Source organism: Mirounga leonina, unplaced genomic scaffold (assembly GCF_011800145.1).
Source record: "Mirounga leonina isolate KUSES-001 unplaced genomic scaffold, KU_Mleo_1.0 Mir_82, whole genome shotgun sequence".
NCBI classification, from domain to species: domain Eukaryota; kingdom Metazoa; phylum Chordata; class Mammalia; order Carnivora; family Phocidae; genus Mirounga; species Mirounga leonina.
In genome coordinates, this window is record NW_023270825.1 from 1,792,309 (window position 1) to 1,815,551 (window position 23,243).

The 23,243-nt window shown below is 53.4% G+C and overlaps 1 long non-coding RNA gene across 1 annotated transcript; it reads right to left on the reverse strand.

The window, feature by feature from the left end:
• Nucleotides 1–2,414, reverse strand: LOC118002145. The gene is made up of 3 exons (XR_004676961.1): nucleotides 2,144–2,414; nucleotides 725–775; nucleotides 1–254 (listed from the first exon to the last, which is right to left on the reverse strand). It is a non-coding gene; the product is annotated as an uncharacterized LOC118002145 (long non-coding RNA).
• Nucleotides 2,415–23,243: the final 20,829 nt, after the last annotated feature.

A 23,243-nucleotide genomic window follows, 5' to 3' on the forward strand; every position in this document is an offset into this window, starting at 1 on the left:
AAATGGGGGCTCGGGGTCACAGCCGTGGTGAGAAGGCCATCCTCAGTTCTTTCTGCCGCCAGCACTCACAAACCGGGTCTGGGCAACTAATGCGAAAGGAGACGGGCTGGGAGGAGGACGGCGTCTCCCTGGCCAGCTCGCCCACAGTGTTGAGATGGGCGCCTCCTTTTGTAGGTACTGTCTCCACGAGACACAGCAGGCTCAGGGCCACGGCTCAGGGTGCCTTCAGGCCCCCAGAAATGTTCTTATTTCTTCTACAATCAGAAGGAGAGAAATGAACTTTTAGGCTGAAGAAAATGTCTAGAAGTGGAATATGAATCTATTCATCGTTATGCCAATGCAGTCATGAAACGTAATTTTTAATATTCTTGCATAGAGAAGGAAAGGGCTGTCTGTCTCTGGGCGTGGCCAGTTCAGAGTCCGATTTCCAGGAGGGAGATTCTGACCGGTCAGCCTGTGTCGGGGGCCCACACTGGGGTCAATACCGTGGGCAGGACGACTGGGCCCAGGCTTGGCCACGGGACCCCTATGTAGAGGGAGAATGGGGAGTGGCTGGGGGCCCCCGAGGTAGGGGTCTGTCCTGATGGCCGTGGCCCCCTGCAGAGCTGTGTTGGGCTCTCCCGAGTCAGGGCTGGACCCTCGCACCATCAGGGACGGACATCCGCAGGTGGGGGCTGACAGCAGGCTCCCCAGTGCCACAGGCAGGGGTGGAGTCCTCACCCACCAGCTTTGGGTCTTCGGGCCGTGGACGGTCTTCTCAGTCTCCCTCCAGGTCCTGGCAATAAAACGGACTTAGGATCAGCCTCGGGTTTAAAGCCTTGAGCCCACTGTGGAACTCCAAGTGAGTTCTTTCTGCTCTGAGCCTCGCTTTCCTCTCCTGCAAGAATCTCAGCTGCAGGGAAGCAGCCTCACAGCATTGCTGGGGGAGCGGGGACCAAGGAAGGGTCAGGAGAATCTCAAGAGACCAGGACACATTCTCGGACTGACATTTTCTGAACCGCAGTATCGGACATCGGGCGAGGTATTCCGGGCAGCCTGGGAATCTTGAATGGAGAGGCGACCGAGCCCCGGAGCCAGCAGGCCTGTGCCGTCCAGGGAGCCCGACAGGCAGCCGAGGACAGGGAGCCACCTCTCCGGCCCTAGGGCCCAGCTCTCAGGCCCTCCCGTGGGACCAGCCCTCTGCTGCCCTCTGCATTTGACCTCACACCCCAGCCTGTGAGCATGAAGCTTCTCTCAGGCCTCGAGGTTTCCAGACATCCTGTGCTCTCCACCCGGGCACACATCCAGGCATCATCCTGAGTTCTGACCACACGCAGGGCGCCCAGATTGCGTGGCCTCGTCCTCACAACTGCCCCGCCGCAGTGCAGGATTCTCATCCCTATCTCTCCAATGAGGAGACAGAGGCTCGAGGAGCTGAATCACGGGTCACCCCGACAAACACCTCATCCTTAACCCCGCAGCCCGTGAATAGCAGCTTCCGGGCTGGTCTCTGGAGGCCAGGGCTCTGAGCCTGGGGCGGGTCTGGCTCATCCCGGCCGGGTCCTGACTGTCAGGTATGCCCGGAAGGGCTGACCGAGCCCCTCTGCCAGGCCTCCTGCTCACAGGCTGCCTCCCCGCCCAGCCCATCCCACTTGGCACTGAGCAGAAGTGGGCAGCTGCCAGGTCCGTCCCCCCAGCCAGCGCGGGGACCCCCAGCGCCAGCCCTCACAGGCCCGCACGTGAGTGGGAGCAGGGCTCCAGGGACCCCACCCAGGCCTGCGGCTTCTTGGCTGGTCCCTCCTGCCCCGGGGAAGTTGCCATTTGGAGGATACGCAAAGGGTTCAGCCCGAGCTCTGCCTGGGCAGGGCTCAGAATGGGAAGCAACTCCCCAAACATCTGGAAAGTATCTTCTCCCTCTCCGCTGTGGCCCTGGAGGTAACACAGCCTGTTTGTTTGGGGAGATGCACCTTCCGGGCCCTGCGTGGAGCCTGGCAGGAGGACAGGTGGCCATGCTCACCCCAGGGCAAGAACGCCCCTCCTCGTGGGGGAGGGGGGCCCCCGCAGCTGTGATTTCTTTCAAAGGTTCCAGGGGTAGTGTTGCTTACGCTTAGTGATTTTGTCTCCCTGAAATGTAACGGTGAAATAAAACTACTGAAGAACCAACCTGCTTTCTGCAAACCCTGTTTCCAGACGGGCGTCCTTTCTCCACCGATCTGTGCAACCACCTCTCTGTGGGTCAAGTTTTTGAAGATCTGATCCCCCGAGCATCAGAGACTAGTAAACGACTCTAATCCAGGCAGCCGGGCCGAGAGTGGATGGGGCCAGCCCAAAGCAGGGAGGCCACTGCTGTGCTGCAGGGAGCATGGAGGCAGCCAGGGTGTGAAGGGCAGGAAGCCCCGCTGGCCTTCCCCGTGAGCACCCCTGCACTGGGGCAGGGCCCGGACCAGGGCCGGGAGTCCTGCAGCAAGACGGGGGGGGCTGTCGGGCCCCTGGGGGCTCCTGCCCAAGTCCTCCTTCGTTTCCTGGATTCCAGGAAGGCTCCCAGGGGGGCGGTAGGCAAGCCCCGACCAGGGGTGTGCCCATCCTGTGACTCCGGCCAGCCCTTCCGGTGCTGCAGCCAGGCCCACTCACGGCCAGTCAGAGCCTCTGGGAGTGTCTGGGAGCTGCGGCCGAGGCGGTCGGCCAGGGAGGCCCCAAAGCCTCGCAGATCAGAGAGGAGATAAAGCCCAGAGCCCCACAGGGAGGCCCAGGGCCGGTTGGGGAACAGGCAGGGACTCTGATGTGGGAAACAGAGGCAGAAGAACAATTATGACATTTCCTTTCCACCTCCAGCCACTGGCAAGTCCTGGAAACGGGCAGTGGGACGTCCCTCTAGGAGCTCAGCCGTCTCAATGCTGATCCTTCGCTGAAGGGCAAAAGGCGACCTTAGCCTGACCCCCAGGACCCTGTACGTCTACTTTAACAGATAAAAATTCCTTTAGAAACTTCCTTTATCTCTACACCGCCCCCCTCCACCGACAAGATACATGTCGGCAATCATCCCCCAAGCATATGACCCACCGATATACATCTGAAAGGGTCTCACGACCAAGTTTTTACTAAACGGTAATAAATGACCTTTCCCAACACTAGCTAGACCCCTCAGGATCCTGGAAACCTTGTTTCCAAAATACCTGGGAGACTTACACTCTCGCGAACCCCCTCCCAACTTGAAAGTATATAACGGGCCGCTCCTCAGGACCCCGGTGCCTCTCTTTCTGCCCACGGGTCCTGTCCCCGGGCTTTACTAAAACCACCTTTTTGCAACAAAGACGTCTCAAGAATTCTTTCTTAGCCGTCAGCTTCAAACCCTAACGTTCTTTCCTACGTCAGCTCTGGCCCTGACCCCATGTGTACCTGACCCCGTGTGTACCCGGCCCCTTCAGCCCCTCCCGGTATGAGAGCTGTCGACTCACCGGACTCCAAAGCTCCCCCAGCTGACAAGGCCGGGGTGTGGGGGAGCGGTGAGCTAAGAGCGAACGGACAGGGTGGGAGCCCTGAGAATAAAGCCCCGGGGGAGCAGAGTATCCTGTGAAGGAGATAGGGAGAGCGAGCACCCTGCTTGCTTCCCAAGCGGGCCTCTCTAAATCAGCCGCCCCTTCCAGCCAGCCCCCCCAAAATGCCAGAGCAGCACAAAGCCAGCGAGGGCAGCCGGCTCCGGTCCGGAGGCCCCCATGCCTGCCGGGCTGTCCTCAGGAGCCGGCGGGAGAACGGAGTCGGCGCGAGAGTAGGCCAGCTGTCTCCGGGGTCGCGGGAAGGGGGGCCAGAGGAGGCTTCGAGCACCTGTTGGCGACTTCCAGCAGGCCACTCAGGCCGAGGACAGCGCTGCCCGGGCACCCTGAGTTGGAATACACATGGGATGAGGAGCTGGCTCCTGCAGCAGCCTGCTCCCTGCAGGGGAGACTCCCCCTAGCAGGATGGGAGGCGGGTGCTGCTGCCCGGTCTCCCTGCCTCAGCTAGGACGACGGGGGAGCCAGCTACCCCACCGGCCCCTCACTCAGAGGCCCTAGCTCCTTCTGGATCTGCCCAGCGCTGGCCCACCTCTGGGCCCTCTGCCAATCCCCAAACCACGCGTGGGGCCAATGCGGGGAGGGGTCTGAGGACACACCACACACTGCCAGGCCACATTTCACAGCAAGTTTTCTACCAGCTACTTCATAGCCCTCAGAAGGCAGGTGCCTCAGTTACCTCCCAGGGAGCCCTGCGAGCCAAGCGGTCAGTACTGGTTCACGGACCCCCCCTTCATTCCAGCTTTATCAGCTAATGGCAGCTAAAGTGATTTTACACAAAATAATGTGTCAGAGATAATTGCTCCTGGGCACAGCTCCCAAATTCCAACCTGCAACCGAAGGCCAGACGTGCCCGTTAATGATTAAACCTCTGGAATGGGCGCCGCTGGGGGGCAGAGGGGCAGGGAGGCTCCTGGCCGGGGGCCCAGCTGCCGGCCCCGCCCCACAGGAACTGGTTCCTGCCCAGCAGGGAGGGGAAAGACTTTGCCACCAAGGGAAAGCTAAACATTGTCTAATCCCAGCATCCAGGAAGCAAACAGCCAGCCCATTGTCTGTCCCACAGCGGTCACGGTCACAGGCCAGCTGGTGCCCACCTGAGGTCAGGATGAAGGCCCAGGAAGGTCTGAGCGGGCTGGCACCGCGCAGGTGGGACAGAGGGGTGGGGCGGGCCCTGCCTCTATTGCCCTCCTCCGCACCGAGGGACGTTCTCGGGAGGGGTCTTGCCTTGCACAAAGGACACAGACCACGCAGAAAAAACGGGTATAGTAGGCACCAGCATGCAAAATCCCATATTTGGGAACAGAAAGCAAGTGCGGGCCATTCTCAGGTGGTCAAGAGTTTGGGATTTACACTCAGAGAGGCTTGGGCTCCAATCCCACCTCTGCCACTTTTTAGCTGGCATGTGATATCTCTAAGGGGCTGTTCCCTGATCTGTGAAATGGGGACATGAACCCGACCTCGGGACATCCTGAGCCTTAATGACACAGCACATGTAAAAACACCGAGCGCCGTCGCCTTGGCGTGCGGTAAGTGTTCGGTACCCACCAACCGTTTTGTCATCACAATTACGATCACAGGACCCTGTCCCTCCAAGATCCTCCAGCACCCTCTGCCTCCTGCCATTTGTTGGTGTGTGTCTGCAGGTTGAAGCTGCTGAGTGCTTCGCTTCAGTGTCTGGGGCTGATTGAGGAGGGACAGTAGAGTGGAAGGCAGGCCACCAGTAACCTTGCCTTCCCAAGGAGAAGGTCACTGTGAAAGTATAAATTTTTTTTAAAAGATTTTATTTATTTATTTGACAGAGAGAGACACAGCAAGAGAGGGAACACAAGCAGGGGGAGTGGGAGAGGGAGAGGCAGGCTCCCCGCAGAGCAGGGAGCCCGACGCGGGGCTCGATTCCAGGACCCTGGGATCATGCCCTGAGCCGAAGGCAGACGCTTAACGACTGAGCCACCCAGGCGCCCCGAAAGTATAAATATTTTTACATGTAACAGCTATATTGATATATAATCCACCTAGCATAAAACATACCCTAATTTAACCATCTCAAAAGAAACGCCCCACTCCAGGAGCAGCCACTCCTCATCTCCCCCTCCCCCAGCCCCCAGCCACCGCTGCTTGGCTTGCTTTCTCTATGGATTTGCCTTGTCTGGATGTTTCATATAAATGGAATCATACAGGGATGCCTGGGTGGCTCAGTCGGTTCAGCGTCTCCCTTCAGCTTGGGTCATGATCCCAGGGTCCTGGGATCGAGCCCCACATCGGGATCCCTGCTCAGCGGGGAGTCTGCTTCTCCCTCTCCCTCTGCCACTCCCCCTGCTTGTGCTCTCTCTCTCTGTCAAACAAATAAATAAAATATTTTTTAAAATAAATAAATGGAATCATACAAAGAGTGTCTTTTTGTGTGTCAGGCTTCTTTCACTTCGCATAATGTGTTCAGTGGTATAGCATGGATCAGTCCTTCACACCTTATATGACTGAATAATATTCCATTGTAAAATAGGCCACATTTTATTTACCCATTCCTCAGCTGATGGACATCTGGGTTTTTCCACCTGTGGGCTATCGTGAATAGTGCTGTTGCGAACATTCACGTAGAGGTGTTTGAGTGGGCATATGTTTTCAATTCTCTTAGATGTATACCTAGCAGTGGAATTGCTGGGTTATTTGGTAGGAGAATGTTATTTGAAGTCACCAAAAAAGTGGCAGAAGAGGGGCACCTGGGTGGCTCAATTAGTTGAGCATCCGACTCTTGGTTTTGGTTCAGGTCGTGATCTGGGGGTGGTGGGATTGAGCCCTGCATAGGGCTCTGCACTCAGCGGGGAGTCTGAGAGTCTCTCACTCTGTCCCTCCCCCACTCGTGCTCTCCCTCCCTCTCTCTCTCAAATAAATAATTTTTTTAAGTGGCAGAAGAATAAAAGTAATATAAATAGGAAAGGTAGGAGGGTAATTAATATAGTTAAAGTTCCATCTTTTGTATTGAGGAGTCCATGGTGCCTGAAATTTGGCGAGTCAGAGACTAGAGACAGACATAGCATGTAGAGCTGCGGGTCAGCTGTGAGCAGCGCTAAGTTCAGGGAGTAGAAGACCAGCCCTAGGAGATCCTGGAGACAGCATGGTTGGGGGAGGGGATGGGCACCGCATGGCTTGGCATCATAAGCACCTCAGTGTTATTCAATTTGTGGCTGTGAGCGTGCTGCTTGCATAAAAAAGACATTTTGTTAATTATAAAATGTTTGGAACTGAAAATGTAAGTTAACAGGAAAATCAGGTTTCATTTGCCATTTGCCAGGAACACAGCAAGAGAGGGGGTGTGCACCAGCACCATCTGCCTCCCTCCCACTTCCACCACCTGTCCCTGGTCTCCTGGGGCCACAGAGTCGGGAGGGGGTATCCTTGCCTTCTCTCAGGGAAGAGCCCTCCAAACCCGCCAAGGCAGCTCTCTCCTTGTCTTCTGCAGGCTAAGCTCCACCCACCTCCTCAGCTGTTTTATGGCCAGCCTCTATGATCCCTCCTGGCCGGGAGCCCTGGGCACTCAGGTGTGCAGAGAGGCAGGGGTGGTCAGCTGACCTTTGTTGGGAACGCACCATCCACCAACACACATCCTGTCCATCTCTCCATCCATGTGTCTATCCATCCCCCCCACCTACTCATCCATCCATCCACCCACTCACCCATGCACCCACACACCCGTCCAGCCTTCCATCTACCCATCCTTCCATCCACCATTTGCTGATGCCTCCATGGAGCTGGCCCCTTGAGCTCTGCCCTCAGGGAGCCCCAGTGTGAGAACCAGACCGACATGTAAGCCAGCAGCGATCACACGGGGTGAGAAGTGTCAGAGCAGAGGTCAGCCCCAGGAACGTCAAGGAGGACTTTCTTCTTGGGAGCAGACAACAGGAATACACTTGAATAAATGGCCTGGAAGCCAGGGCAGCAGAGAGCTGGAGAAATGTGTTGGTCCGTGGGGTGAATCTGACCAACTTAGGAGTCAGGTCAGAATGGGTACAATGGTGCCACTCACCACAATGATTCCATAGCCCTCCGCAGCTTCCTTCAGCACACACTGTTTTCAGGGATTCTCAAAGGGACTCTCCAGCCCCAGGGTAGCACCTGCTGTGACAAGCTGGGCCTCCCGGTCCAGCCCTGCTTCTCCAGGGGATCATTCCAACTGGGGCAGTGACTTTACCGTCTTGGGCCCCCTTATCTATTGACAAGAGTATACTGAGCGCCCAGTGTGCATCAGACACAGTTCTGAGCTCTGGGGATACAGCTGTGAGCCAAAGTCCCGCTGTCAGGGCCATCTGAATTATTGCACAGACAGCTAATAGCTCTCAACAGGGGCTCGAAAAAAAAAAAAAAAAGGTAGCAGCACTTGTGATTTTCTGTACGAGAATACAGACGCAAGAGGAGCAACCACTATGCACAGGACCCTTGGGCTCGCTCAGAGGGGCGTGCTGAGCCTCTGCAGCTCCATCTCTCTACTGTGGACAGACCCCAAACCGTGAGGACCGTGGACCTGCAGACTCTGCCCACCCACTGTGGTTCTGGAAACCTCCTTTCCCCCTCAAAACAAACAAACGACTTCCCAGGTGTGGTTGGGGGTGGGTGAGATGTAGCCCTTCTTCCTGCTCTGGGAGAACTGCCAGTTCTCAGCTTCCCGGCCCTTCAGGACCACAAGTCACCCCGCTTTGGGAAGAGTCCGTCCTAGGTCCTGTAGGACAGGATCCTCGAGGCCAAGTAGCGCCACGATGCTGGCGGCCGTTGTGGAAGTGACCCGCCGACGTCCCTCAGCGGTGGCACATCGGACTGGCCTGGCAACTTGCTGGGAGGTCGGGGGCCCTGCGTCTGGGAGGGGGTGGTGTAGTAGGACCTGCTGGAAATAAGAAGTTACACAGGGTCCCCCTCGGAGAGGGCCAGTTTTGAGGATGGACCAGGGACGCGCAGGCGCAGAGACGTGAGCCAGGGAGGTCCGCAGTCTGGGGTGAGTTTGGGTGGAGGCTCGGGTGGGGGGGACCCCCGAGAAAGGTGGATGGTGCCCCAGGCAGAGCCAAAGCACCCCTCATTGTCCAGGTCGTCATTGTCTCCATATCTAAGACCCTGGATCCGAGGAGGGGGTGGCTGCTGGTGGGGAGAGCCCTGCGCCGGGGCAGGGGGTGGGGGATGGGGGGAGCGGCAGGACCCCGCCTGGCGACACCGACCCCTCCAAGGGAGGGAAGACTGGGGGCAGGAGGGGCCCTCGGGCTGGGAAGCAGACCCCGCCCCAACCAGCTGAGGCCACGCCCTGCTCGAGGCCAAGCCCGGAGGCGGGGTGCTGGGTACCCAGTACCGAGCCTGCTGTCCGCGCCCCCACCCGGCTCAGGCCTGGGGGAGCTGCTGCTTCCCCACTAAGCCGGTCTCCCTGCCTGGGGCAGTCACAGACCCCCGGGGAGGGGCCTGCAGGCTGGACCTCATCCGAGCCCGGGGCCAGGGTGTGACCTTCGGGACAACAGCAGAGGGTCCACACCTGCCGCCCCGGTGAGGCACGTTCTCCCCAGGATGAGGCTCCACAGGATGGGGCACAGGGCAGCCCCGGGCAGGGGGCTGCTCAGGGCCCTTCCCCTGGATGCCCTCCCTGCACCAGGAAACACCATCCCCTGGAGGCCGGATGGGCTGCGGACACGGGGCAAGAACACAGCCAGACATCCCAGGGGCTACCTCGGCTGACCTGCAGGTGCCGGGGGATCGCTACTCCAATAATGGGTGATTCCACCTGACCAGCCAGTGTCCAGGGGCCACACCCAGGGAGGATGGTGCCAGGGCCCATCTAGCAGGTGGTCAGAGCCTGTGACAGGCACGGGATAGTGTGCTTGGTCCAGTTGGGCAGTGGCAGGCAGCAAGGAGGGCAGGGAAGGGGACCCAGAACAAGGCCTCGGCCCTGAGGGGCCCACATCTTTGTCTGGTGGACAAAGGCCAAAGCACAGGGACAGTATCAGTGGTGGGGGACCCTTCTGGGTTGGACAGACTATAGAGGGTTCTGTCTCTGAGCTACAGAGCAGGGACTAAGCTGGTCAAGTCCCTCCAGCCTCAGATCTGGCCGGGCCCTGGGGCAGGGGAAGGAGAGCCCTTCAATCGTGTGGCTCCTGTCATCTCAGAGCAGGGACTTAAGCCAGGCCTGCGACTCCATCTGTGGGGGTCAGAACCCAGTTCTGTGCCCACAAACTGTTCTGACCAAGGCCACATGGATCCTCCCTGGTCCTCTGAGGCCCAGGACTGAGGGGAGTTGGAAGGTGGGGCCTCAGGAGCTCTGATTGCTAAGAGACAGATGGAGGAAAAGCTGGTTTCGGGATGCCCTCCCCAACCCCCACCCCCACCCCCTGCAGCAAAAGCTCTTGGGAATATCCCGCGGTAGCCCAGCGCTCTCACTGGACACAGCCACACGCCCTCATGGATGACTTCACACATGCACACCCAGGACCAGGAAAGCTGTGCCTAGCCCAGCAGCTCAGAGCACTGAGCACTGAAAGGCTTGATCACCCAGGCAGCTGGAAGCCAGAAGCCTGGTCAGATCTGGGTTTCAGCAAGTTGCTGTGTGAACACATCAAAGGGTCTGGTGGGGACAGGAAGGCCAGTGAGTGGCACTGCTGTCTATGAAGAGGGGCAATGGGGGGCTGGGCCAGGTGGGACCGAGAGTCTGTGGTGTAGATGGGGGAGGGGGGCCTGGGGCCTGGGGAAAGCCAAGCCTCTGGCACTCACCCCAGGATACCCGGGGATGGCTCACTCTACCATGGGTCTTTGGGGGCCCCTGGCCCTTTCCCTGGGGACCCAGCAGAGCTGGTGCTGCCCAGCTTCCCAGAGCCCTTTGTGGACGGTGGCTTGCTTCAGCCCCCGACTCTGGTCACTCAGGCTGCCAACAAGACACCTGAGCTCCAGTCAGGCAGGCACAGGACGATGCACAGCCATGTCCCCAGGATGCCCCGCTTGCTGGCCTGAAACTGACCTGTAACGGCAGCTCTTGGAGTCTTCCGGAACCCAGATCCCCACCTGAGATCAAACCAAAGACCTGGTTTAAGGTCCCTCATTCGGCTTGCGGCCTCCCGACGTTGCCCCACTTCCCTGAGTCTCCTTGGAAGACTTCTGAGATCCTTTTTCACCCCGCTCCCCACCCCACGCGCTTCTGGGGGCCCAGCCCTGGTAGACCGATGGGGTCACAGAGGGCTGCAGACACGGGAGAGGGACAGGCGTGTACTCAGAAGGCGGCACATGTGACAGCAGGAACAGAGAAGACAGAAGAAGGGGTTTGGTGGGGAGAGTTGGCTCTTGGAGGCCGAAATGAGGCAGAGCCTGGGGTTGCCACACCCCCCCCATCTCTGCAGCACCCCCAGCCCAGCACCAGCTTTTGCTTACAGGCTTGGCTGATGAACGGGCAAGTACCATTAGCAGCAGCTACCCGTAGCCCCCGAGGGGTATGAGGCCTGACTCCTCGCACCTTGGTTAGCATACACCTGCGCCTCAAGGTAAATCTCATCACCTCCAATTCACGAACGAGACCGGGGCGGCCGGAGCGGTGCTGTTGATGAGTAGCCCTGTCGGGAGGCCCTGAGCCTAGGTGGGGTGGGGCTGCAGCCCTGGGGGCCCAGGCTGGGCAGGACGCCATGGAGCCCTCCCTGCAGCCCTGGGCAGCCAGCCATGCCCAGCCAGAGCCTCAGACAGCCCTTGCTGTGAAGCCCAGGGGGAGGCCCCAGCATGCGGGATCCTACGGCCCAGCGCACACTCTAACCTCGGTCCTGTCCTGAGCTTTGGAGCAGGAAATGGGGGCAAGGCTGAGGTCCCTGAGGCTGCACCCGGTTGCTGCAAGGATTTAGTAAGATGAAGGCCTAGCAGTTGAGCTGGTGAGAAGGTGGGTGGGTCAGGGACAGCTTCGTGGAGGAGGGAGCATCTGGGCTATTCCTGGAGACAGAGTTGGACTCTAACCAGAAGAGGAAGTAAGGGCACCCAGGGTCAGGTGACAACAGGAGCCAAGGAGGCAGGGAGAGACAAGGGGGACTCTAGCCCCTGGAGGCGCTAGAATGGAGGGCCAGGGGATCAGGAGCCAGAGGTAATAGGGAGCAGGGCCACAGGCCTCCTTCAGCACATCGGACCCCCCAGGTTACAGGCAGATCATTTCCACGTTGGACTCTGAAAGGGGCAGCAGGGAGGCCTCCCAGCCCACACACCACTTTTTTGTTTGCCTGCAAAGCCAGACTCCCCGGGCAGCACTGTTGCCCAGCGAGGACTGAGCCTCAGCCAGTGGCCCGTGGCCAGTAGGGCGTAGGCAGGGAAGGCAGGGGTGAGGGACCAGGGGCCCCACTCTAAGGGGCGAAGCTAGCCAGTGGAGGAGATGCCCAGCCTTCTGAGATGAGAAATCTGGGGCTGACGGGTACCCAGATGGATTGTTTTCAAGGCCAACAGGCCCGGAGCCAGAACCTGCAGGCCCAGGCGTGACTGCCATCCCCCAGCCCCGCCTCCCACCTGGCACTGCCTGGCCCTCCATTCAGCTGGGCCCTGGGCCAGTCACGGCTGCCTGCAGGTGTGGGAGCACCTGGAATGGAGCCTGAGGCAGCGGGGACTCCAGGCCCACTCCTGCCAGCAGGTTATCAAACTTCTCTGGGCCTTAGTTTCCCCATCTGTCCAATGGGGATGATAGCCGTGTTCCCTTCCTAGGGGACTGTGGCAAGGATAGAGGATAATGTGTATAAAAGTGCCCTTGGGGGGGGGGCTCATGGCCAGGGAAGCACAGGAGGAAGAATCACCCAGCACATCACAGAACAACGTTAGAGTTACCTGGCAAGCCCACTCAGCCTTGGGGGAGGTCAGGAGGTAGCAGGAGGTGCTGGGAAGGCTTCTAACAGGCAGAGTTCTAGAATGCAGGCCCATGCTTGAGCCCCTCTGTGTCCCTCCAGCCCCTTCAGGGCATGGTGTGAGTCCTGGCCTCTCTGCTGAGCCCACAGTGCAAACCTGGGCCTTTGGGATCTAAACGGGGGAGCTACTCACTGCTAGGTGTGGCCAATCACCCTCAGGTTCAAGTCCCCAGCCAATACCGAGCAGCTGTGTGGCCTCAGGCAAGTTGCTCAACCTCTCGGATGCTGTTCACTAACCTAAAATGTGGGAGTGACAATTGTAGTACTTTCCTCGGAGGGGCACAGTTTTGCCAGGTTGGTGCTTACAAAGGAGCTTGGCCCTTAGGGCTAAAAATCTGATGTTTGGAGGAGGGGCGGGACTGAGAAAGGAAGAGGAGCTGGTTAGTAGGACTGAGTGGGCAGCAGGTTGCAGCTGTGGTCTTCCAGAACTCCACAGCATTAAGGGACTAGCAGCAAGCCTGCAGGGGCAGGAACAGGACAGAGACGCAGAGCCCAGGAGGGTCCAGCGCTGGTTCTGAAGGTCAAAAGCAGCAGGAGGGTGAGTTGGCAGGTCTGAAGAAGCCTGGAGAGATGCGCCTGGGGACAGAGCCCATTCACGCATCCGTTCACTCAAACGCTTGAAACTCTTAAGGATTTTAACTTGGAATTTGTGTTTTGCAGGCGGAGTCCGATGGAATAACGGGGCATGCACCGGGGGTTGGGGCCTGTGTGGGTGACCTCACTTCCGGCTGTCTCCCTGCCTCCGGGCCACACACACATCCCCCACGCCCACCCCCACCCCGCTGGCTGCCATCCCAGGCTGCATCACACCCACAGGCACACACCAGCCTGGAAATTGCTGCCACCCTCCGCCCCCACTGGGGTGCTGGGCATGAGCACAGGGAGAGTCAGGGACATCACACACACTTCATGGCGTCTCGGGACGGGCCATGGAGGGGGCTATCCCTGCCCTGGGTTGACAGCCACGTAGCATGTTCGGTAGGTGATTTGGCAGGGGCAAGCCTCTCACCCACTTCCAACCCAGGTACTGAGAGCTTCCTGTACGGAGGTCCTAACTTCCCATGGGGGTCACCCACGGGAAGAGAAGACGGCTTTCCTGACACCACTGTTAGAGCTTACTCAGCAGCCTGCGGTTCGTACACAGACCAGGTGTGGGGCCCTGGGCACCTGTCAGGGTCTGCACATTCATGGCAAGAATCGCTGTGCCCCAGAGAGTGCAATATTAAATAAGAACAACAACAAACAACCACCACAGATGACAGGTCAAGAGAGAGACTGTGGAAGAAAAAATATTTTATATTTTAGTATGTTTAGGGACAGGCTTTCTTTAAGCTCTTTGAACGATGAGTCCCATGTTTTCGTTCTGCAGTGGGCCCCACAAATTATGTAGCTAGCCCTAGTCATGTGGAATCTGAGAGAAGGACTCCTGAGGCAAAGGGGAGAAAAGTGCAAAGGTCCTGAGGCAGGAACATGGCTGGCGCAATTGAACAAGGCAGCCGGTGTGGCTGGAGTAGAGTAAGGGGGGGGGAGTTATGCGGATAACGTGGGAGGGGAGGGGAGGTGGCACTTGTACCAACCCTGTAGGCTGTGGAGGGACTTCGGCTTTTGCTGAGCGAGATGGAGAGCCTGTGAGAGTTTTGAGAGGGGAGCGAAATGGTCCCACTTATTTTAAAATGATCGTGCCGGGTGCCAGGTTGAGAATGGGCTGGAGGGCAGGTGGTGGGTGGCCGCTGGGCGGCGAAGGCAGCAGCAGGTGGGCCGGTGCAGAGGCTCCTGTAGTGATCCGAGGGGGGGACACCAGCCCCTGGCCTGTGGTGGCAGCAGAGGAAGCGGCGAGACTGACAGGACTGGGGAGATGCGTTGAGGGTAGAGCCCAAAGCATGTCCTAGTGAACCGGACCTGGGACATGGGACAAGGAGTGACGACTCAAAGGTGACCCTGAGGTTCTGGCCTGAGCAGCCAGAAAGATGGCGGGGGGGCATAGAGATGTGGGGATGGGGGGTGTCTGTTTCCAACACTGCTGTAACAAATTTACTGCGTGCTTGCTTGTTTCTTTTTTTTTTTTTTTAAAGATTTTATTTATTTATTTGAGAGACAGAATGAGACAGAGAGAGAGAACATGAGAGGGGGGAGAATCAGAGGGAGAAGCAGACTCCCTGCTGAGCAGGGAGTCCGATGCGGGACTCGATCCCAAGACTCCAGGATCATGACCTGAGCTGAAGGCAGTCGCTTAACCAACTGAGCCACCCAGGCAGGCGCCCTGCTTGCTTGTTTCAAACAACCCACCTTTATTCTCTGACAGTTCTAGAGGCCAGAAGTTTGAAATCAGCCTCACTGGCCTAAAGCCAGTGTGTCAGCGGGGCTGGTACTTTCTGGGAAATCTGTGTCCTTGCCTTTTCTAGCTTCTGGAAGCCATCTGCATTCTTTGGCTCATGACCCCTCCTTGCATCACTTCCAGCCACTTGATCCTGTCATTCCCCCACGCCTGCCTCTGACCCCTGGCCTCTGTCTTATAAGGACCCTTGTGATGGCATTTAGGATGCACCTGGATGATCCAAGACCGCCTCCTCATCTCAAGAGCCTTAAGTCAATCACACCCGCAAGTGCTTCCTGCCGTATAAGGTAGCGTACGTGGATAAGGATGTGGTTCTCTTTTCAGAGGCTGTTACTTAGGCTATCAGAGGGAGTTAAAAAACAGGGATTCCCCTTTGGCCATATTAAGTCAAGATGCCCATTAGATATGGAAGCAGAGATTCTAAGAGAGCAGTTAGAGAAAGAAATGTGGAGTTGAGGGAAGATGTCCAGGCTGAGGATGTAAACGTGGGAGTTGTGCGTCTGCAAATAGCATTTAAAGCCGCGAAACTGGATAAGATGCTCTTGGGATCACCATTTCAGGACGTTGAAGAATTCTCCCAAAAGAGAGGATTAGGAACAAGGAGAGAACAATGGATAAGGAAAGTAAAAGACTAAACCAGGATGTCCAAGATCTGAAATGTCAGGAATTACACAAACTAAAAACAAAACAAAACAGAAAACAGAAGAAATTAAATTATCGAAGTTTAAGAAAAACCCCCAGAACCAAAGTATATATAGACACCCTGATGAAAGACCCCCACCGTTACCAGGTCAGGTAATAGGCAAAAACCCCAACTCAGTGCACTTGGTCTTGAAATTTCTTTTTTTTTTTTGTATTTTTTTTAAATATTTTATTTATTTGACAGAGGCACAGCAAGAGAGGAAACACAAGCAGGGGGAGTGGGAGAGGGAGAAGCAGGCCCTCCGCCAAGCAGGGAGCCCGATGCGGGGCTTGATCCCAGGACCCCAGGATCATGACCTGAGCCGAAGGCAGATGCTTGATGACTGAGCCACCCAGGTGCCCCAAAATTTCAAATCAATAGGGATAAAGATAAGAATCCAAAAGCTTCCAAAGAGGAAAGAGGCAGGTCATCTTCAGAGGATGAGGTAGCAGAATCGCTTCCATAGCAACTGCCGGAAGCAAGAAAGTGACGGAGTCAGTGCTTTCAAAATTCTGTTGATGATTTCCAACCTGGAGTTTGACACCAGCCAAACTATCTGTCAATTGTGAGAGTCGAATCAAGACTCAGGATGCAAGATCTCAGAACACTTTTCTCCCATGCACCCTATCTCAAGAAGCTACTTGAAGATGTGCTTTACCATACAGAAGATGCAAAGTCAAGAAAGAGGAAGATAAAGGATTTAGGAGACAGATCTTGTGCAAGAGAGGGGCAAGGAGAAGTCCCAGGACAACAGCCGTGCAGCAGATTTGAGAGATACTCATCCAGACCAAGACGTAGTGAATCCCAGAAGAACAGAAAAATTATAGAGGGAAGAAAATGTAATTATAACTGAAATAGTTTTGCTATAACTAAATCTATATGTTCCTTTAAAATCTTACTTTCTGTAAATATGTTCACAAAAAATAATAGGGCTCACAGAGAAAAGAGGGTAAGGCACAGAGTACTAAAATTCTGTGGAACAGGGCGCCTGGTGGCTCAGTCGGTTAAGCGTCTGCCTTCAGCTCAGGTCATGGTCCCAGGGTCCTGGGATCGAGCCCCACGTCAGCTCCCTGCTAAGCAGGGAGCCTGCTTCTCTCTCTCCAGCTCCCCCTGCTTGTGCTCTCTTGTTTGCTCTCTCAAATAAATAAAATCTTAAAAAAAAAATCTGTGGAACATTTTTAAGAAGTTGGGGTTACCGAGGCATAATTTATATACAGTAAAAATTTTCCTTTTGAAGCGTGTAATTTGATGAGTTTGGAAAGTGTGAATCATCATGTAACCACAATATGGGATAGCTGTCACCCTGAGAAGATCCCTTATCCCCCCTGCAGTCCATTCGCCCTCATCTTCCAGCAACTACTGATCTACTTTCCGTTCTGTGATATTTCCTTCCCTGTAACATTCAGGAACGTCATGAGTGGAAGTATACAGTGTGTAGTTTTTTGTGTCTGTCTTCTTCACTTAGCATAATGCTGCTTCTAGAGGTATCCCTTGTGCTGCTCTCTCTGTCAATTAGTTTGTTCCCTTCTATGGCTGAAGTCCTACTCCGTTGTATAGACCTATCACATTCACCATTTGAAGGGAGGTCGGGTTATTTCAAGACTGGGGTTATTATGACTTAAGTTACTATGAATATTCACATACAGGTTTTTGGATGCATTTATTTTTTCATTTCTCAAGATAAATCACTGCGACTGCTTCTCATAATGTGTGTGTGTGTCTACCGACACATAAAATTTCGTAAGAAAATACCAAACTGGGGGCGTCTGGGTGGCTCAGTTGTTAAGCATCTGCCTTCAGCTCAGGTCATGGTCACAGGGTCCTGGGATCGAGCCCCTCATCGGGCTCCCTGCTCTGCGGGAAGCCTGCTTCTCCCTCTCCCACTCCCCCTGCTTATGTTCCCTCTCTCGCTGTGTCTCTGTCAAATAAATAAATAAAATCTTAAAAAAAAGAAAAAGAAAGAAAGAAAGAAAGAAAGAAAAGAAAAGAAAAAAGACCAAACTGTTTTCCAAAGGGGTTGGGCCCTTTTGCATTCCCACCAGCAGCACATGAGAGTTCTAGGTGCTCTGCCCGGTCACCAGCACCTTACATGCTCAGCCTCACCTGGCTTAGCCTTGACAGCAGGTGTGTGATGCTATCTCGTTGGTGATGACTAAGGATCAACTTTTCATGTGCTTATATGGCATCCATATCTCTGCTGAAGCATCTCTTCACATTTTTTGCTCATTTTTTATTGGGTTGTCTTTTTTTTTTTAAGATTTTATTTATTTATTTGACGGAGAGAGACACAGCGAGAGAGGGAACACAAGCAGGGGGAGTGGGAGAGGGAGAAGCAGGCTTCCCGCGGAGCAGGGAGCCCGATGCGGGGCTCGATCCCAGGACCCCGGGATCATGACCCGAGCCAAAGGCAGTCGCTTAACCGACTGAGCCACCCAGGCACCCAATTGTCTTATTTTTGAGTTATAAGAGTTCTTTATATATTCTGGGTATAAATCCTTTATTACATTTGTGTTTTGTATCTTGGAACTTCATAACCAGAACCCTAATAAAAACAAAAATGGTGTTAATAACAATACTACTGGAGTAATTTCCCCTCTATTAGCATCAAAAACCACAGCTGAGCTTTCCTTAGCCTTCAAGCTTCTGCTTCCTCCTTGGAGATGCTGACCCTTGAAGATGTTCACTTCTAAAAGAGACCAGTTTGGGGCACCTGGCTGGCTCAGTCAGAAGAGCGTGCAACTCTTAATCTCAGGGTTATGAATTTGAGCCCCACGCTGGGTACAGAGATGACTTAAAAAAATAAATAAAACTTTAAAAAATAAATAAATGAGACCAGTTTCATTAACCATAAAAATATAATCAGAGTTAGCTTTCTTTATAGATTGAAAAAAAAGTGTTTTTGGGCACCTGGGTGGCTCAGTCGATTAAGCGTCTGCCTTCGGCTCAGGTCATGATCCCAGGGTCCTGGGATCGAGCCCCGCATCAGGCTCCCTGCTCCGCGGGGAGCCTGCTTCTCCCTCTCCCACTCCCCCTGCTTGTGTGCCCTCTCTCGCTGTGTTTCTATCAAATAAATAAATCTTAAAAAAAAAAAAAAAGAAAGAAAAAGAAAAAAAGTGTTTTTGTTTGTTTGGGGTTTTTTTTTTTTTTTTTTTTTTTGAGAGAGAGGGAGGGCACAAGCTGGGTGGGTGGGTAGCAGCAGAGGGAGAGCGAAATAGAGAATCCCAAGCAGGCTCCATGGTCAGCACGGAGTCTGATGCAGGGATCGATCCCACCACCCTCAGATCATGACCTGAGCCAAAATCAAGAGTTGGAGGCTTAACCAACTGAGCCACCCACGAGCCCCATTCTTTATTTCTTAACAGCACTTGCAAGTTATTTATTTTTCTGATTTTATTTTTTAAGCAATATATTACACACATCTCTTTATTTCGCAACTGGGTCAGGTTGTTTAGCAGATGTTTAGCAGTCTATCGGCTCTAACCAGGTTTGAAGGTGAGATTCTTGGCTTCACTATTTTCTCTTCATGAAAGTATTAAAAGGACAGATTATGAGTGATCAGAATTGGTATAGATTGAGCACTTGGGTTTGTAAGATAAGATAAGCATCTTTGCAGCTTCCTCATGCTTGTTCTCAGCTGCCCCAGACAGACGGCATGCAGAGCGGAGAGGAGCAATCCTACACCACATTCTTCGGGCCCTAAGGGAGGGCATGTATCTTTTCAAATTAGTGCTTTCACCTTCTTTGGGTAAATACCCAACAGAATTACTGGACCATATGGTAATTGTATTTTTATTTTTATTTTTTTGAGGAAACTCCATACCGTTTTCTACAGTGGCTGCACCAATTTACATTCCCAAGAACAGTCCACAAGGGGTCTTTTTAATAACCATCACCAGGCTAACCCATCCCCCCACACCCCTCCCCTCTAGAACCCTCAGTTTGTTTTTCAGAGTCCATCGTCTCTCATGGTTCGTCTCCCCCTCCGATTTCCCCTCCTTCATTCTTCCCCTTCTGCTATCTTCTTCTTTTTTTTCTTAACATATATTGCATTCTTTGTTTCAGAGGTACAGATCTGAGCTTCAACAGTCTTGCACAATTCACAGCGCTCACCATAGCACATATCCTCCCCAATGTCTATTACCCAGCTACCCCATCCCTCCCACCCTCCCCCACTCCAGCACCCCTCAGTTTGTTTCCTGAGATTAAGAATTCCTCATATCAGTGAGGTCATATGATACATGTCTTTCTCTGATTGACTTATTTCACTCAGCATAACACCCTCCGGTTCCATCCATGTTGTTGGAAATGGCAAGATCTCATTCCTTTTGATGGCTGCATAATATTCCATTGTATATATATACCACATCTTCTTTATCCATTCACCTGTCGATGGACATCTTGGCTCTTTCCATAGTTTGGCTATTGTGGACATTGCTGTTATAAACATTGGGGTGCATGTACCCCTTCGGATCACTATATTTGTATCTTTTTTTTTAAGGGTTTTTTTTTAATTATTTATTTATTTATTCATGAGAGACCGAGAGAGAGAGAGAGAGAGGCAGAGGGAGAAGCAGGCTCCCAAGGAGCAGGGACCCCGATGCGGGACTCGATCCCAGGACCCTGGGATCATGACCTGAGCCGAAGGCAGACACTTAACCATCTGAGCCACCCAGGTGCCCCTACATTTGTATCTTTGGGGTAAATACCCAGTAGTGCAATTGCTGGGTCACATGGTAGCTCTATTTTAAACTTTTTGAGGAACCTCCATACTGTTTTCCAGAGTGGCTGCACCAGCTTGCATTCCCACCAGCAGTGTAGGAGGGTTCCCCTTTCTCCGCATCCCCACCAACATCTGTCATTTCCTGACTTGTTAATTTTAGCCATTCTGACTGGCGTGAGGTGGTATCTCATTGAGGTTTTGATTTGGATTTCCCTGATGCCGAGCAATACTGAGCACTTTTTCATGTGTCTCTTGGCCATTTGGATGTCTTCTTTGGAAAAATGTCTGTTCATGTCTTCTGCCCATTTCTTGATTGGATTACTTGTTCTATGAGTGTTGAGTTTGATAAGTTCTTTATAGATTTTGGATACTAGCCCTTTATCTGATATGTCATTTGCAAATATCTTCTCCCATTCTGTCGGTTGTCTTTTGGTTTTGTTGACTGTTTCTTTTGCTGTGCAAAAGCTTTTTATCTGGATGAAGTCCCAATAGTTCATTTTTGCCCTTGCTTCCCTTGCCTTTCGCGATGTTTCTAGGAAGAAGTTGCTGTGGCTCAGGTCAAAGAGGTTGCTGCCTGTGTTCTCCTTTAGGATTCTGATGGACTCCTGTCTCACATTTAGGTCTTTCAACCATTTTGAGTCTATTTTTGTGTGTGGTGTAAGGAAATGGTCCAGTTTCATTCTTCTGCATGTGGCTGTCCAATTTTCCCAACACCATTTGTTGAAGAGACTGTCTTTTTTCCATTGGACATTCTTTCCTGCTTTGTCTCTCTTGTCTTTTTTTTTTTTTTTATGCAGAGTCTCTCTTGTCTTTTTGACATGAGCCACTCTGACTGTGGTGTGAGGTGATATCTCATTGTGGTTTTGATATGCATTTCCCTGATGATGAGTGATGTTGAGCATCTTTTCATGTGTCTGTTGGCCGTCTGTATGTCCTTGCTGGAAAATGTCTATTCAGGTCCTCTGCCATGTTTTAACTGTATTGTTTGTTTGTTTGTTTTGGTGCTGAGTTGCATAAGTTCTTCATATACTTTGGATATTAACCCCTTATCAGATACATGACTTGCAAATATCTTCTCCCATTCCATAGGTGGCCTTTTTGTTTTGTAGATGGTTTCCTTCTCTGTGCAAAAGCTTTTTAGTTGGTGTAGTTCCAATCATTTATTTTTGCTTTTATTTCCCTTGTCTGGGAAGACATACCTGGAAAAAATGTTGCTAAGGCTGAAGTCAAAGAAATTACTGGGGTACCTGGGTGGCTCAGTCGGTTAAGCAGCTGCCTTCGGCTCAGGTCATGATCCCAGGGTCTTGGGATTGAGCCCTGCATTGGGCTCCCTGCTCAGTAAGGAGTCTGCTTCTCTCCCTCCCTCTGCCTCTTCCACCTGCTCATGCTCTCTCTCAAATAAATAAATAAAATCTTAAAAAAAAAACAAAAGAAATTACTGCTAAGGACCTCTTTTTAATTGTTGGAATGCTTGCCCCTGATGACTTCAAAACTTTACCATCTGGGAATATTTGTGTATGAGAAGGTAAGCCCGCTAAATTCTCATCCATCAGAGTAGGGAGCCAGTCAAAAGTATCTAGAACTGAAATTCAAGAAACAACAGTATAAGCATAATATTTACAAATATGAATGTACCACACATACACGCAGACTGTGCAAGAGTGGAAAGCATTACCCCTGGGGCACATGACTCAGAGATGGGCCTGGGCCTGCTGTGTTTCTCAGAAGTCTTTGCAGACTATTTGGTTAAGAATCAAGACCATGGAGGGGTGCCTGGGTGGCTCAGTAGGTTAAGCGGCTGCCTTCAGCTCAGGTCATGATCTCAGACTTTTGAGATGGAGTCCCAAATCGGGCTCCGTGGTCAGCATGGAGTCGGCTTGAGATTCTCTCTCCCTCTCCCTCTGCCCCTCCCCACCCCATTCACGCTCGCTTTTTCTCTCTAAAATAAATAAGTAAATCTTTCTTTAAAATATTTTATTTATTTATTTGACAGAGAGAGACACAGCGAGAGAGGGAACACAAGCAGGGGGAGTGGGAGAGGGAGAAGCAGGCCTCCCGCTGAGCAGGGAGCCTGATGTGGGGCTCGATCCCAGGGGGATCATGACCTGAGCCGAAGACAGTGGCTTAACCAACTGAGCCACCCAGGCGCCCCCCATTTTGTCCCTCCTTTTGCATGTTTAGGTTTTGGCTTGGAATTTGGCTCTGATCACTATGTTTACATGTAAAGAGCATTAGAAGCCCATTTGGGAGGTGACAGGAAGGGAGTGAGGGGCTGTAACCTATAACTCTGTGTGTGTGTGCATGTGTGTGCATGCTAATTTCCCCTGTGGCCCAGCCAGACCCATCTTTCAAGAGCAGCATTCTCCAGCAAGGCTCCTGCATGACCTTGACATAGCCTTCACAGCTCATTCAGCGGACCCTCCCTCCTTGCTCGGCCAGGCAGGCTAACAGGTGGGCAGTTTCCCAGCAGGGTCACTGGGAGGTCTGTCTGGTACCGTCCTTGTGCACCTAGAGGAGTTTCCTGAACTTGTCCATAACTGTCTCCGGCACCCCAGTACAAAGCACAGTAGTTAGCCACGTTGTCTCTACATGCCAGGAGGGCCCACCCCACTGCCGGCTGCCTTCTTTGGTGTTGGCAAAAAGGACAGATTTCCCTGTTCTAGCTTGTGTTCGTGTCTGCGTGGAGGAGGCTGAGGTGGGTGAGTGAGAGAGAGAAGACACTGCCGTGCAGCTGGTCTTTAAGCTGTGGGCATTTCAAGGTCAGGCTGGCATGCCCAGGCACCTAAGGCTGCAGATCAGTGGATGAGCGTAGTGGCTCATCCAGGGATCGGGGACCCTCCCTGCCTGCCAGCAAGGTCTCACCCAGTACAGGGGAACAGCAAATGCCCATGTGCCACTCCCCGGGTGCCACACCAATCATTTCATATAATCCAGGCAGAAATCCTTGTGGTAGACCCTGTTATCATCCCCACTTTACAGATGAGCAAAGCGAGGCACAGAAAGGTTGTATAGCTTGGCCAAAATTACACAGCAGAACTAAATAGCAGGTGGTCTAGCTTCACAGTCCAAGTTCACAGGTACTATATGAAAGCATATTTTGTTA